Source organism: Taeniopygia guttata, chromosome 2 (genome assembly GCF_048771995.1).
Source record: "Taeniopygia guttata chromosome 2, bTaeGut7.mat, whole genome shotgun sequence".
In the NCBI taxonomy this organism is placed as follows: domain Eukaryota; kingdom Metazoa; phylum Chordata; class Aves; order Passeriformes; family Estrildidae; genus Taeniopygia; species Taeniopygia guttata.
Window position 1 is genome coordinate 54,149,033 of NC_133026.1, and position 12,679 is coordinate 54,161,711.

Below are 12,679 nucleotides of genomic sequence, written 5' to 3' on the forward strand. Positions count from 1 at the left end.
TAATAAAAATTGTTTTGAAAATGAACCTATTCTAATGTACTTATTCTGCCCTGTAGAGAAACAGTTATCCAGAGGGACCTTGACAGGATGGAGAGATGGGCTGACTCATGAAGCTCAACAAGGAGAAGTGCAAAGTCTTGCACCTGGGAAGTAACAATCCTGTGAATGACTGTTTGCTGGTGGACAGTCATCTGGAAAGCAAATTGGCAGAAAAGAACCTGGTATTCTGATGGACACCAAGTTGAATGTGAGCAAGCAATGTGTCCTTGCAGCAACGAAGGCAAACCCAGACTCTTTTCAGTAGGGTCGAGTGACTGGGAAATGACCATGCACTGAAATACAGGAGATTCTGTCTGACCACCAGGAAATATTTTTTTGATGACCAAGCACTAGCTCAGATTGTCCAAAAAAGATGTGCAACCTGTTTCCTTGGAGACATTCAATAGGCATTTGGTTATGGTCCTAGGCAACCAGGTCTTTGTAGTCCTCCTTGAGCAGGAGGTATGGACTAGATGGCCTCCAAAGGCCCCTTCCAGCCTCAGCCCCCCTGATTTTGTGGTTTTTTAATATTTTTCTTCCCCATTGGACAGTAGCAAGGGAAGGAAAAAACAGTAGAAAGAACCAATTTACCTACATAAAGACTAGTAAAGAAAATTTAGCTTGTTTTGTTGGTCTACAAGTTTCCTATGCCTTATCTAATAAAAGAAAAAACTAAAAATGCTGCATGGGGGAACAAAAAACAGCAACAGATGAGGAAAGTAAGCCTCATACAGCTAAAATGTGTTTAGGAGGGCACAGAAGGAAGTACAGAGGAAAAGAGAGGACCTGTCTTGCAGACAACTATTTTCCACCGTGAGTAAAATGAAGCAGAGTAAGGATGGAGAAATGTCACTTCCATGTTATTCCATTATACATTTTGCAAATGGACATCTTGAAATCTGCAGAACAAAGTCTGATTTGGATTACCTAGTAAGCCTTCCATTCTTTTATTCATAATAAAGAAAAAATTAAAATTACCAAACAGTTTCCACTGCAATGTTACTGTCACCCTGAAACACTGCAGTAATTTCTGTAAATGGGAAGAACAATTTTAAGGTGAAGAAGACTTAGGTTTCCATCAGTTTCTGGCAATCCCGTGCTGACAGAAACTGATGGAAATGCTAATATTGCTGTAACTTGTTTATATCATCTGTCTTCTGTGGTCACCCTCAGGATTAGTTAACTAACTATTAGCACAGTAAACCAGTAAACATACCAAGAAAATGTCATAATAATGAAGCCCATATATGCTTTCAGAACAATACACCACTTCTAAGTGGATGCACTGCACCCTTCTCTCAGTTGCTTACACAGGTGATCTAGTTTAGAAATACCAGAAATGTCAAAATTTAAGAAATAGCACAGGAGGCAGATCTTCTGGCAAAGCACCTTTAAAAATCCCTTGGAACTATAGATGCCAGTGCATTTTTGCAAAGCAGACCACATCAGTGTAAAGCACAAAAGCAATTAATATTACTTTCAGCAGACTTCTGCATAAACGCGCTCAGATCTTGTGTGGACTGCAGGTGAACATCTAGGTCATGATCCACACCACTGACACAAGTAGAAGCAATTTTACTGTACCCTGTATACAGATTTGGACATCATCCTTAAGTTTTTTTCACAATAAGTAACATTCTCATTTTAGTAAAAATACTGTCAGAGCTTCCATAATTCTTCCTAATAAGCAAAATTGCTAGTCACATTTGTGAAAGTCAAATATGATGGTAAATGAATACCATATTCATAACCATTTTATATTGGAAGTCACCGTCTTTGTCTTGTTCAGTCAATTATCCAAATTATCTTCAAAACACAGAAGGAGTTACCTAGTTCCTTCTTTCCCTATCTCCCTTCATTTCTTCCCTAGTCTTCTAGAATTATGACCAAAATCTGCAGAAAATGCTTGCAATTATGTCACGAGCTCTACTCTCCCTGCCAAAAAGCCACCAAAAACCTTTGTGAGCACAAGCAGTCACTCCCAGGTAAACATGAATATGAATTTCCAGAGCCATGACTGAGGAAGAGCAAGATATTGGTGAGAGACAGTTTTTATGGGAAGACAAAGAAACCACCTTTGCAGGTGTCTCTGTAAGCAGAAAGCTTTAAGCTACCAAGGCCATCTGTAACAATCTGGTGACCCTACTGAGCTGCAGTCCTAACAGTTCTAACAAAATAAGCATGGTGTGCATTTGAAATAGGAATGAGACTGATGGTGAACTCTTTTTAGTAACATAAATAATTTTACTTTCCTTAGCTACCTTACATACCACCACTGCATCAGAGCAAGTTACACAAGAACAAACAGAGAATGAAAGATTAGGCATTTTTACAAACACTAAAAAGAATGTATAGTTCACTGGAAATGGCTTTTCTGTTAAGATTTCCTTTTCTCTTCTTCCTTCAAAGACTAACAACATGGCAAAATCAGGAAACAAGACTGTTTGTGAACCATATTGAAAGACATCAAGTATATTTTGTTGACCAAGCAAAACAGATCACATCTAAAGGGAACTGCCTGTTTTAAAATATTTTTAGAAAGGGAAAAAGTTATGTAAAGCTGGTGCTATCAGCCCTCCTGTTCATGCAAGTGTCTTTAAAAGGCAGAGAATGTGCAAGGAGAGTGGCCTTTGCGGAGCAAAGCAGCATCACAACACACGTCCAGATTACTTCATGCACATCGTTGACAAGTCTTTTAAATATTAAGATCTATGTTCTACTCTAGTTCTACACATGGGACTTCCATTAATGTCAGTGGGTGTTTCACACAAAGTACAAGAACAGAAACAGCCCTTGGCATCTTTTAGTATTAAAGAAAAAAGATTTCAATAAGTTTACTTAATCCATCAAACTGGCAGTCTCTAGCATTAGCTCCTGTGATAGCGCTGTCAATGCTTGGTCAAGCCTAAAAAACCTTCAAGCTTAAGCAAGTCTTGACACAGCAGAGAAGCAGAAGCTCAAGATGGCCAAGTGTAGGAAGCAAATAAACTTTTAAAAGCAAAGAGAATAAAGGATTAAAGGATAAAGAAAATTATTTTCTCCCTTTATATCTACTTTTTCTGAAGAAATATATGTTTCAGAAAAAGAAACCTGCAGCTTTGGCAGGCTGGGTGGCAAAAGAAAAGCAGAAACAAGTTGGGGGCTGGGAGGAGTGGGAAGTAGAGTGTAGCTGCTAATCCTGCTAAGGCAGTTTTGCAGTATTGACTGTAGTGTATTAGGGGCATACAAACTTTTTGGCCATGCACTAACTAGTTTGCTTGATAGTCTGGAGTCACTGGAGTTAAAGATCTCAGTATATATCTTAAGTCCATGGCAAGAGTGGATTCTTTCCCAGGAGAGTATTTTGCTGTCAGGCACCCAAGTCAGAGCTTATCAATTGGTGTCTGCATGTGTGGCAAGTATAAAACTCTACTAATGCCTTCCTTTCAATTTGTCTACTACCCCCACATCCACAACTGGAACAGCCTCTTAACCACAGGTCTCTGTCACACTTTACATTTTTTATTTAGAGATCACAGAAGCCCCATGCACTTGTTAACCTAGGGTTTTGAAGGACTGGTAGCTACCATTTTGGGGGCAATGTCCTTGACTGGGATATTAGCCCTGATGATAGTTGCAAGCAACCTATTTAAATCTGAAAGCTAGTGGGGCCAAATCTAAAATATAAGTTCCTCTTCTCATTTAGTATCCATCTGGTTCAATTATCACTTAGGGCTGCACTGTGGAATTCCTGTAAAGAAGAAACTGACATAGGTACATGGTCTGGCTGACAATCTAGGTAGACAACCTTGTTGAAATAATGTAAGATTTGTGGGATACATGTCATTAGTATTTTGACTTTGGTACATAAAAGATTTGAAGCAATTTAAACTGTATTGTCATCACACAAAGTAGACTATTTGAAGAACAAAAAGAGGATAGAGGTACAGGTAGTTGTTGGAAAGTGATATGCAAGTTTTTTGTCTCCCCTGGAAAAATTGATGTCCTATTTTTATAGCAGTAAAAGCATCTGAGCACAAACAGCATTTGAAGACAAAGTTAGAAGTATTACACAAATATGAGTCCTACAGCTAACTGTATCTAACAGGTCTGTTCTCTGTTTGCCTCTTTCTTCTAATGGAGTATACAGCTGACTTACTTGAACCTATCAGTTCAGCACACGAGCAGTAACAAAGCATAGCAATTCTCATGTTCCACTCCCTCTTTGTTCAGTTGCTCTTTGGGATGAGCTCCCTCTTACTCACCACTGTCTGTCTTCCCTGTGCAGTCACATCAATCTCTCCTTGGACTGAGGAAAAGCAATTGTCCAGAAACAGAAGTCTACAATGTAGCTCTGGATAGGACAGTTTCCCAATGGTCGTTATAATCAGTGGAGTCTCTTTCATTGACTTCTGTAAGAGTCAGATAAAAGCAAGACCTTTTCTTTAAGGTCCTTGTGAACAAATTTCACCTGAAAATGACAGAATGCTTCCTGCCAGAAAATCTACAGAGAATTCAGGCAGAACTCTGTTTTCAGTTTCACAACGAACTTAAATTAAGTGAATTGCCTTCTGTAGTTTTCTGTTGTCAATTCCAATTATGGCTAATATTGTGTAAAACTCTAGACTTAAAAAGCTACATCAAGAAAAGCAGGGTGAAGGTTAGAATGCATATGGGAAGCGCCATGATTTTGGGTTTAATTCCTTTTGGGGTTGAGAGTCTGAATGATATTTTTGTTTACAGTTGAGGGAGGGTGAAAAGGTTACACTGAAAGTGGTTTGAAAAAGTATTTGTAAGAGGCAGACAAACAGTAGCATATATAAAATAATTTTTAAATCACCTTTATCTACTTCCTCACTAATCCACCAAGGAGGGCAACCAAGCACGAGTTAATTCACGTTCTCTGAATTCCGTGGAGGAATTGAGCATTTCAGCATAATAGCCTCTGCTTGAACAGACCCTATATTTACAAACTGACACTGTAATGAATTCCTAACCAGTTCCAATGTTACAGGAACCACTGCAACTTAAAAATATAAATCCATGCCAATAAAAGGCAACTCATTTGGACCACTGAGGACTCATAATTCAAACAACTTTCCTCCCTGCTTTCGCATACGTGGTCCAATGCAACAAGTTCCAAAGGGAGAGTCTATTATTGGAAAGAAATCATCATTGCTCAGCAGCCATGGTAGATCACAGCAGAAGGGTCTGATCTAGTGACATTTCTGTCAGGTATAAGCTCCTTAAACTAAATTGAAGTTTGTCCTTCTCTAGATTCTACCCATTCCTCTGGAGAAAACAAAATCAATTATCTAATTAAAACATCATCTTGCATACATAAATGAAGTGTATATACCTTTTTTAAACAGGATTCCTAACAGTACATTTAAATCATAACTTGCACTTCTGCAACACCTCATGGATAATTTTAAAAATGAATGAATGAACGATTGCCACTAAGACTATAGGATTTCTCACACACACCTCTACGCTGGCTTATCTAGTTGTAATGTCTAGGACTTATACAGTTGCAAGCTATAGCTGCTTAAATGATGACTATTTTTCCCTGCACAATATTTGGTGAAATAAATGCTGAAGTATGAAATTCATTAGTGCCATATATACACTGCATTTGCAAAGACTCAGTTCAGGGGGGATGGAAATTCCTCTCCAGAGATAAATACAGCTTTCAAAAGTGGTTATTATTATTATTATTATTATTATTATTATTATTATCATCTTCTTCTTCTTCTTCTTCTTCTTCTTCTTCTAACAATTTTTAAACTTTTTTTTATCTCTATCTGCTGGTATTCTGAAACTCATTGTAATACCTCAAGGCAAGTACTTGATCACTATTTCCTGTTGAAGCAGCACAGAAATGTTCTTTGTGTTATTTGAAGCAAGCAGCAAAGATGGCAACAGCACAGAAGTGGCTTCACTTCCTTCGGGGAAAAGAAATTCCAAGATATATTTAATACATATTTATATGCTGTAAAAAGGTATCCCAAAGAGATCAACAGGCACTGATAAGTACTTGTTATTGAAAAGGGCACATAAAACAAGAGGAGTATGCTTGAAAGTGCAGTGGAGCAGAATCAGAGGTGAGGCCCTACTGATGGGCTCCCATGCAAAACCACTGAACAGCCAGCTCCAAACTAGAACCATAGTCCTGTGGTTTTTGCTCAGTTTAGCTTCCTATAGACTCTAGTGGCTCAGAGCATGTGCAAACCAAACCAAACAGTAAGACAGTCTATAGCAAATTCTGGTTTTGTGTGTTCTTTTCCAATAAGTGTGGAAACCAATTGTGCCATCATCTGCCATAGAAAAATGTTGTCTGGATTCACGCCACTCCTGGAAACTGAATGAATGCTAACTTGGATGAGACTAGTTTCCTTTTGCAATGTTTCATTTGCTGTGATCTCAAATGAGAGAGAATCAGGCCAATTATACTGAAGACAAACTCATTACAAAGAACCATCATGCATGTAAAGAAAATAAAATATTCTGTATGTATTTATGAACTATCCTGCCTTTGAAGGAAAATTCAAGTACGGGGGCAGGGGGGGGGGTGGGAAAGAGGTTTAAATAAATCTATACTCTCATTTGCACTCTATAAAACTGGTTACCTATTCTTCCTTTCCTTAAATAAACTGGTACTCCTCTGAAGTCAATTTGCAAGAGCCTCAGCTTATAAAAAAACCCAACCAACCTCCCCCTCCCATAAAATCATTCAAATAAAGGCTCAGTTTCCCTACTGCTTTGTGCTAGGGTAGAAGAAAACCTGTTGTCTGCTACATTAGTGAAAAATAACAACTTCAGAGAGTCAGACACATGCTGAAATGTTCCAGTTGAAATCAAACTCTGAGAAATTTTTTAAATGTTTTCAACATATCAGCATGAAGCATCGACCTAGTTGGAATCACTTAGATCTAAAGCAAATGCACTGATTGTTTTCACAGCATGATTTTCTTCTTCAAGCTGCAACAGGCAGACTGGCAACTGCTGTTCGGAAAGGTTTTCAGCCCCCTGCCTTGGAATACTGTAGCCTATGACACGATCAATAGCAGGGTTAGAAGGCAGAGGAAGCTAAGGAAAGATTATGAAGATGAGGTGAGTGACAGAATTGCCTTACAGGATTTGTTCTTTCCCTCACCTTGAGTCTTTTCTGCAAACAAAGATGGACAAATATTCCAATTCTTTCTCTGAAAGGGGAAAGAAATTATGGAGAGACTGTGTGGCGTGAGCACAGACAGCATTCTGCACTTTGGAACATTCTGCTGAACATACAAACAAGCAAGAAGATCTTGCCAGCATATCTTTTTCGTTGTCTGAGTGCAATAGAGAGATACCACTAAAGAAAACTTTGCTCTCGAGTGTAATTAGCATGCATGGTGGGAAAAAGTTTGTGGTGAAATAAAATTCAAGCATTCTCCTTTAATCATTTCACCTCAGCACTCCCTGTGCTATCTGCAGGCATCCCTGCTCAAGCTCTTCGGATAGCAACCATCATTTTTTGAACAAGCCCTGCCCCCTTTGAACTGGTGCATAGTGGGAGACCACTTCAGGCACCACTCCTTATTAACATGCCACTGCACAGGACACTTTTGCTGCCATGTTATAAAGACCTTAATGGCATTCAGTTGTTCAGATATCATATTATTAAATAATTTTTATAGTAACCCTAACAATCTTAATACAGTGCAGCTCCTGTTAGAGACTTCATGATGGAAAATGTGATTTAAAGTCCCCTAATGCAGTTACCATGCTGTTCTCCTACTCTATTCCACCACCAGTTTATGAGGATACTTAGCTTGAGCTTACTGCAGTCATGTGAGAAAAGATGGAAAGAAACAGCTCAAAGGGAATAAGAGAAGGCCTAGTTTATGCCACTGTCTGCTCTTTCCACTTATTCACAGAAGAATCCCAGAAGAAAAACATATTTGGAAATTAATAACATGCAGCAGACAGAATATTATCGGGATACAGTCGATTCACATTTATATTTTAATATGATAGAAAGATAGGAAATGGACATAAATTTTATACAGTTCTTTAAGTGCTCTACAGCACAAGTAAACTATTAACTATAGGTTACATAGGCTCAAGGTCAGTGCAACACTCCAACATGGATAGAGATCCCTAGACCCATGGCATGGGCTGATATAAACAGCACAATGTAGCAATAATGGAATAAACCCCACTGCAGATCTTTTGTTTACAAATTGTTATAGCACCATTTATTTGTGTTGTGCCTACAAGTATGGCTTTCTATAATTCTTCATGCCCAAAAAGAAAACTTTCCCAGTTCAGATGCAGAAGAAAACACAATTTACCAGACAATAAAAGATGATTCCTCCAGTAACCATCATCACGTTTTAGCCTGGTTCCATCATCTCAAACATGGTACTAGCAGGAGCTAAAAAATGTGGACCCTTAGCCCTCCTAGAGAGCAGCGTAGTGGAAGCAAACAGAAGAATGAATAAAAAAGGGCTTTTATCTTTTGTTTAAAACCTTCTAATAAAGTGATGATAGGAGAGATAGCATGGGGAGCATTAAGGGGCTGCATCAAAGAACCCACCAGTATGGGAAGGCACAGCCCCAGGGTGACCACAGAAAGCAACCTGCTGGTCCCAGAGATGGCCAGGCCAAGCAGCAAGGGCACTTCACGTGGCACTACACAGACAAACACAGGGCATCCTGTAGCAGCCACAAAATTACAGCATGGGCTAGAATACCTCCCCATCTTGTAGCACTGACTCTTATCCCTTCTTTTCTTCTGTAATAACCCAGGAAATATCAATCCATGTTTCCCAACAGTACCTCTTAGATCCATTTCCCAATAGCTTTGCTTAATAAAATGCACTCAGGTGTCCCCTTTCCCAGTCCTGAACACTTTCTGCTCCCACACTGTGGAGCCTCAGTTGCCCCAGCCTATGTGCTATGCAGGTAGCCAGTTCATAAAATCAGTTACAGGAAAACACTCAGAAAGTTTGCTTTGTATTTTTCCTAAATATGAGATTTTAAGCAATATTTGGTCATAAGTGGCCATAAAAATCCCAAGAGAAGACAAAAAATTGAAAGTATTCAGACCCATATTGAGGGCTTTTCTTTTGGTAAGGGAGCTCTCTTCAGATGAGTCTGTCACTTGACAGTATCCTTCCTAATTAGACAATATGTTTGCTCTTTGTGTCATACTGACATCCAAGGTTTTAATTAATCCCACCTCAGGTCAAAACAGAAGTTCCTTATTTGAACTGACTTGTCTGGGCTTTGGACAGAAGGGTCTGTCTGTTCTTTTGTGTTCATCTCCACAGCAACCATCTTTTAAACATATAATGTAACATGTAGGAAACAGACTTGAACTGAATCTCTTGATTAGATGGATTTTTATTAGGCTTTGAAGAACTTTAGAAACCAATATATAGTGCCAATACTATAAAAATCACAGCGAACTTGTAGTCACTATCAGTTGACAACTAAACAGGTGTGCATTTACTTCAGCTTTATCCTGCTAAGTACCAGACTTGAACACATCTCACAAAAAGGCATGGAATTCAACTCATTCTTATATAAAGGATGACTACAAAGGCTGCATGGACTGGGTATTCCACGTAACCCTGCAAAGTGACATAAGGAGATATTTAATCAGAGAGAAGACTCTTCTGCAAACCATTAAGTTTCAGCTTCATAAAATAAACCCATCAATTTTCAGTAAAATATGGCTATTTCACAGTAGATGCAAGTAGGACCCTAACTTTTGCTTGTAGCTAGACCATTAGAAATAACATAGAAAAATAGCAGCTCTCTAATGGCTGCATTTTTTGTCGTTTGTTGAAAACTCCCATTATGTAGCCAGAAGATCGACACTAGAGATGTACCCCAAAAAGTAACACCAGTGTGGGTAGCACTGGGGTGAGTGAATGAACAGAGGAAGACGGCCAAGCATCTTTCTCCACACAGCAGAAACAGCACCTCCTGTGGAACCTGGGCTGGAGACATGCTTCCAACGTGAAGTCACTTATACAGGCACAACTTTCATGTGTATCTCATGGCAATCAATATTGGAACCACTGCTCAGAGTCCCAGCTGGGTACACATCGGTTTTCCTACAAGCTCTCATCTCCAACTCTTCATGCATAGCATTGATGCGACATTGTTTCCCTTTGAAACTCACAGCTTCTCCAGCTATTTAATGTGTGGCACCAGACAGCCAGTGGAGAGCAAAGACAGTAGCCATAAGCGATCAGAGCTGTCACAGCATATGCCACAGCACACGCCTTACTTGAGAGGGCCACGATAGGTAGAGTATCACCATACAATTTCAGAAGGCTTTAAGCATTCACGCATAAAGAGTAACATAATATCACATCTGAAGGCTGCCCACACAGAGCAACATCACTTCGGAAAGCTGCAAGGCTCCTCCCATCTTGTCCCTCAACACAACCTTTTATATGCCTCATCTTACATGCATTGATTGCACCTGTGTGTGCCTTTTGTGACTGGTCAGTGCACCTCAGCACTCCATGTCTCGTTACCTTCAATACTGTTTACCTGACCTACACAGCTGTAGCCCCAACTAGGGACAAGGCTCCACTGCTGCCCCACTCCCAATAACCACAAACTGTGTGCCTACAAGAGCTATGTACAAACATATCATCACATCCAGGCCCTCTTCATGGTGGTAGATTTTTCCATGGACAATATCTGGAAACATAAAGAACAACAAACAGAGAATCTAAACTTTTTACTGTGAAGTTTATCAAACTAAGTACTATCCACAAAAAAAAAAAAAAAAAACCAAAAAAACCCACCAAAACCAAACCTGTTTAGTGTTCATAATTTCTAACTTGAAGAATTTTTATATTTTGTTCCTCTCTGGCTTCTGGAGGGAGTTGCTTCAGACAGGTTTTGACGTGGCAACAGTAGCTGCAACCTGAGAAGCTGCATTTCACAATTCAAAAGTTTCAGAGTGAATTTTGCAACACCTGTCCACAGTATGATGTTAGAGCCAATCAAGGCCACCATTCTTCAGTGCTCAGGAGTCTATCTTTCTTCCTCACCCTCATTGTAAAAAAGACACGAGACAGCAGCACCAACACCAATGGCTTGGAGGCTGCAGAACCCACACTATCTGGAACCAGCCAGATGAGGTTTAGCAGATTCTTCAGATCCCAAGTTCCAGCTGCCAGAATGTGTCAGCTGCCTTTGTTGACAGAGCTGCCACTGCCAGGAAGATTGAGAGGGCATTTGAGTTTGGACTCCAAGTTTTCTTTTTGTTTTGTCCTTGTTTCCTGCTGGTTGTTGTATGGCGAAGAGGGAGATTTTGTAATCAAGGAGTTTCAGTTTCTGTGTTGTTTTTCTCTTTGTTCTCTCCTTCCACATATAGTCAGGAGAGGTGGAAAACCTGCTGCTGTCTTTCCCATTGTCTGCCCAAACACAGTTGTCTGCGGAGGGTGCCATCTTGGGAGTGGGGCTCTCTGCAATTTTAGTTTTCTCTTTGTTCCTGAGGATTGAGAGATTTACCAATTTTGTAGCTAGTGGTAATTAATTGTTATTTTTTACCTGTTGCTGTTTCCTTTTTATAGTAAACTGCTATTTTTTCTCTTCAATCTAATAATATCTGTGTCTCCTTATCAGTGGAAAGGGATTGGTTAAAACTGATGGGAGGTAACCCATTTTAGAATGTCCACCTCTTAAATTGTATTAAACCAAGACAGTTGTGATGATGTATTATTATGAAGTAATATTTGAGGGCAAAGCTCTATAAAAATTGAGGGTTTTTTGCAAGATGCTTTTTTCTTCCCAGCTGTTATTCAACTCACATAAGAATTATATGACTGTCAGTATTTGTTATAATTGAACAGTATTTCTAAATTTTTTTTTTTTTGAGGAAAACATATATCCATATATATCAGATGATTTGGGGAAAAACAATTAAGATAATATTTCCAATGCAGAAGAAACCTCTTTTGATTATTTTATAGAAATGAGTTGTGCTATTAGACACGTTCTCCTCCTCTTCCTCTGTTGGAAGGCAGAGGATTTCCAACCCGCAGCCTTGGGGCATTGCTTAGAAGACTTTTTCTAGCAAGCCAAAATTGCAGGCTTTTTCATTTGCAATTTACAGTTCATTTTCCAGAGTGAACATCCAGCAAGAGTTTTTTAAAAAGATTTTTAGGAAAATATTTGCTTTTAATTATAATTAATTATAATGAAATGCATGGTCCATATTTCCTTACTTAAGAATTATTTACATGAGTTTAGTAAGGATTTCCCATGTAGCTCACAATTCTTGCTTTCCTTTATTGCACTTAGTGAGAAAACAGGCTTTAGAGTGGTTGCCTCAGACCTTGACATATCATTTTTAAATGCCTAAGTCAGACCAAGCATATGCCAAATGAGAAATCAAGCATCAGAAGACACACAGACAAATTTTAAAAGTTTAACCAGGAGGAAGAAACCTACAGACTGACAATTACAAGATTCATAAAACATTCAAATACATCTGCTTTAAAAGTTGCCTAAATTATGTCGATGGAGGCGTGCCAGGTAATTCTTCCATTAAAATATGCAATTGTACAAGGTACAAGATCCCTTCAGTTACCAAACACAGTTTTGCACTGCTCTCCGAATCCAAGAATCTAGAAGTTAATTAAGT

The 12,679-nt window shown here is 39.0% G+C and overlaps 1 protein-coding gene and 1 long non-coding RNA gene across 7 annotated transcripts in view; one reads left to right on the forward strand and one right to left on the reverse strand.

Moving 5' to 3' along the window:
* POU6F2 (POU class 6 homeobox 2) overlaps positions 1–12,679 on the reverse strand; it is a 318,916-nt gene that overhangs the window by 284,160 nt on the left and 22,077 nt on the right. The window lies entirely within an intron of this gene.
* LOC140682299 (uncharacterized) overlaps positions 1–12,679 on the forward strand; it is a 57,296-nt gene that overhangs the window by 41,855 nt on the left and 2,762 nt on the right. Inside the window, exon 3 of one of the 2 annotated variants that reach the window (XR_012053832.1) lies at positions 57–1,633. The exons of the other annotated variant lie outside the window; for it this stretch is intronic. This is a non-coding gene — a long non-coding RNA (uncharacterized lncRNA). Of the gene's footprint in view, positions 1–56; positions 1,634–12,679 lie in introns of those variants that run through there. 2 annotated transcript variants of the gene reach the window in all.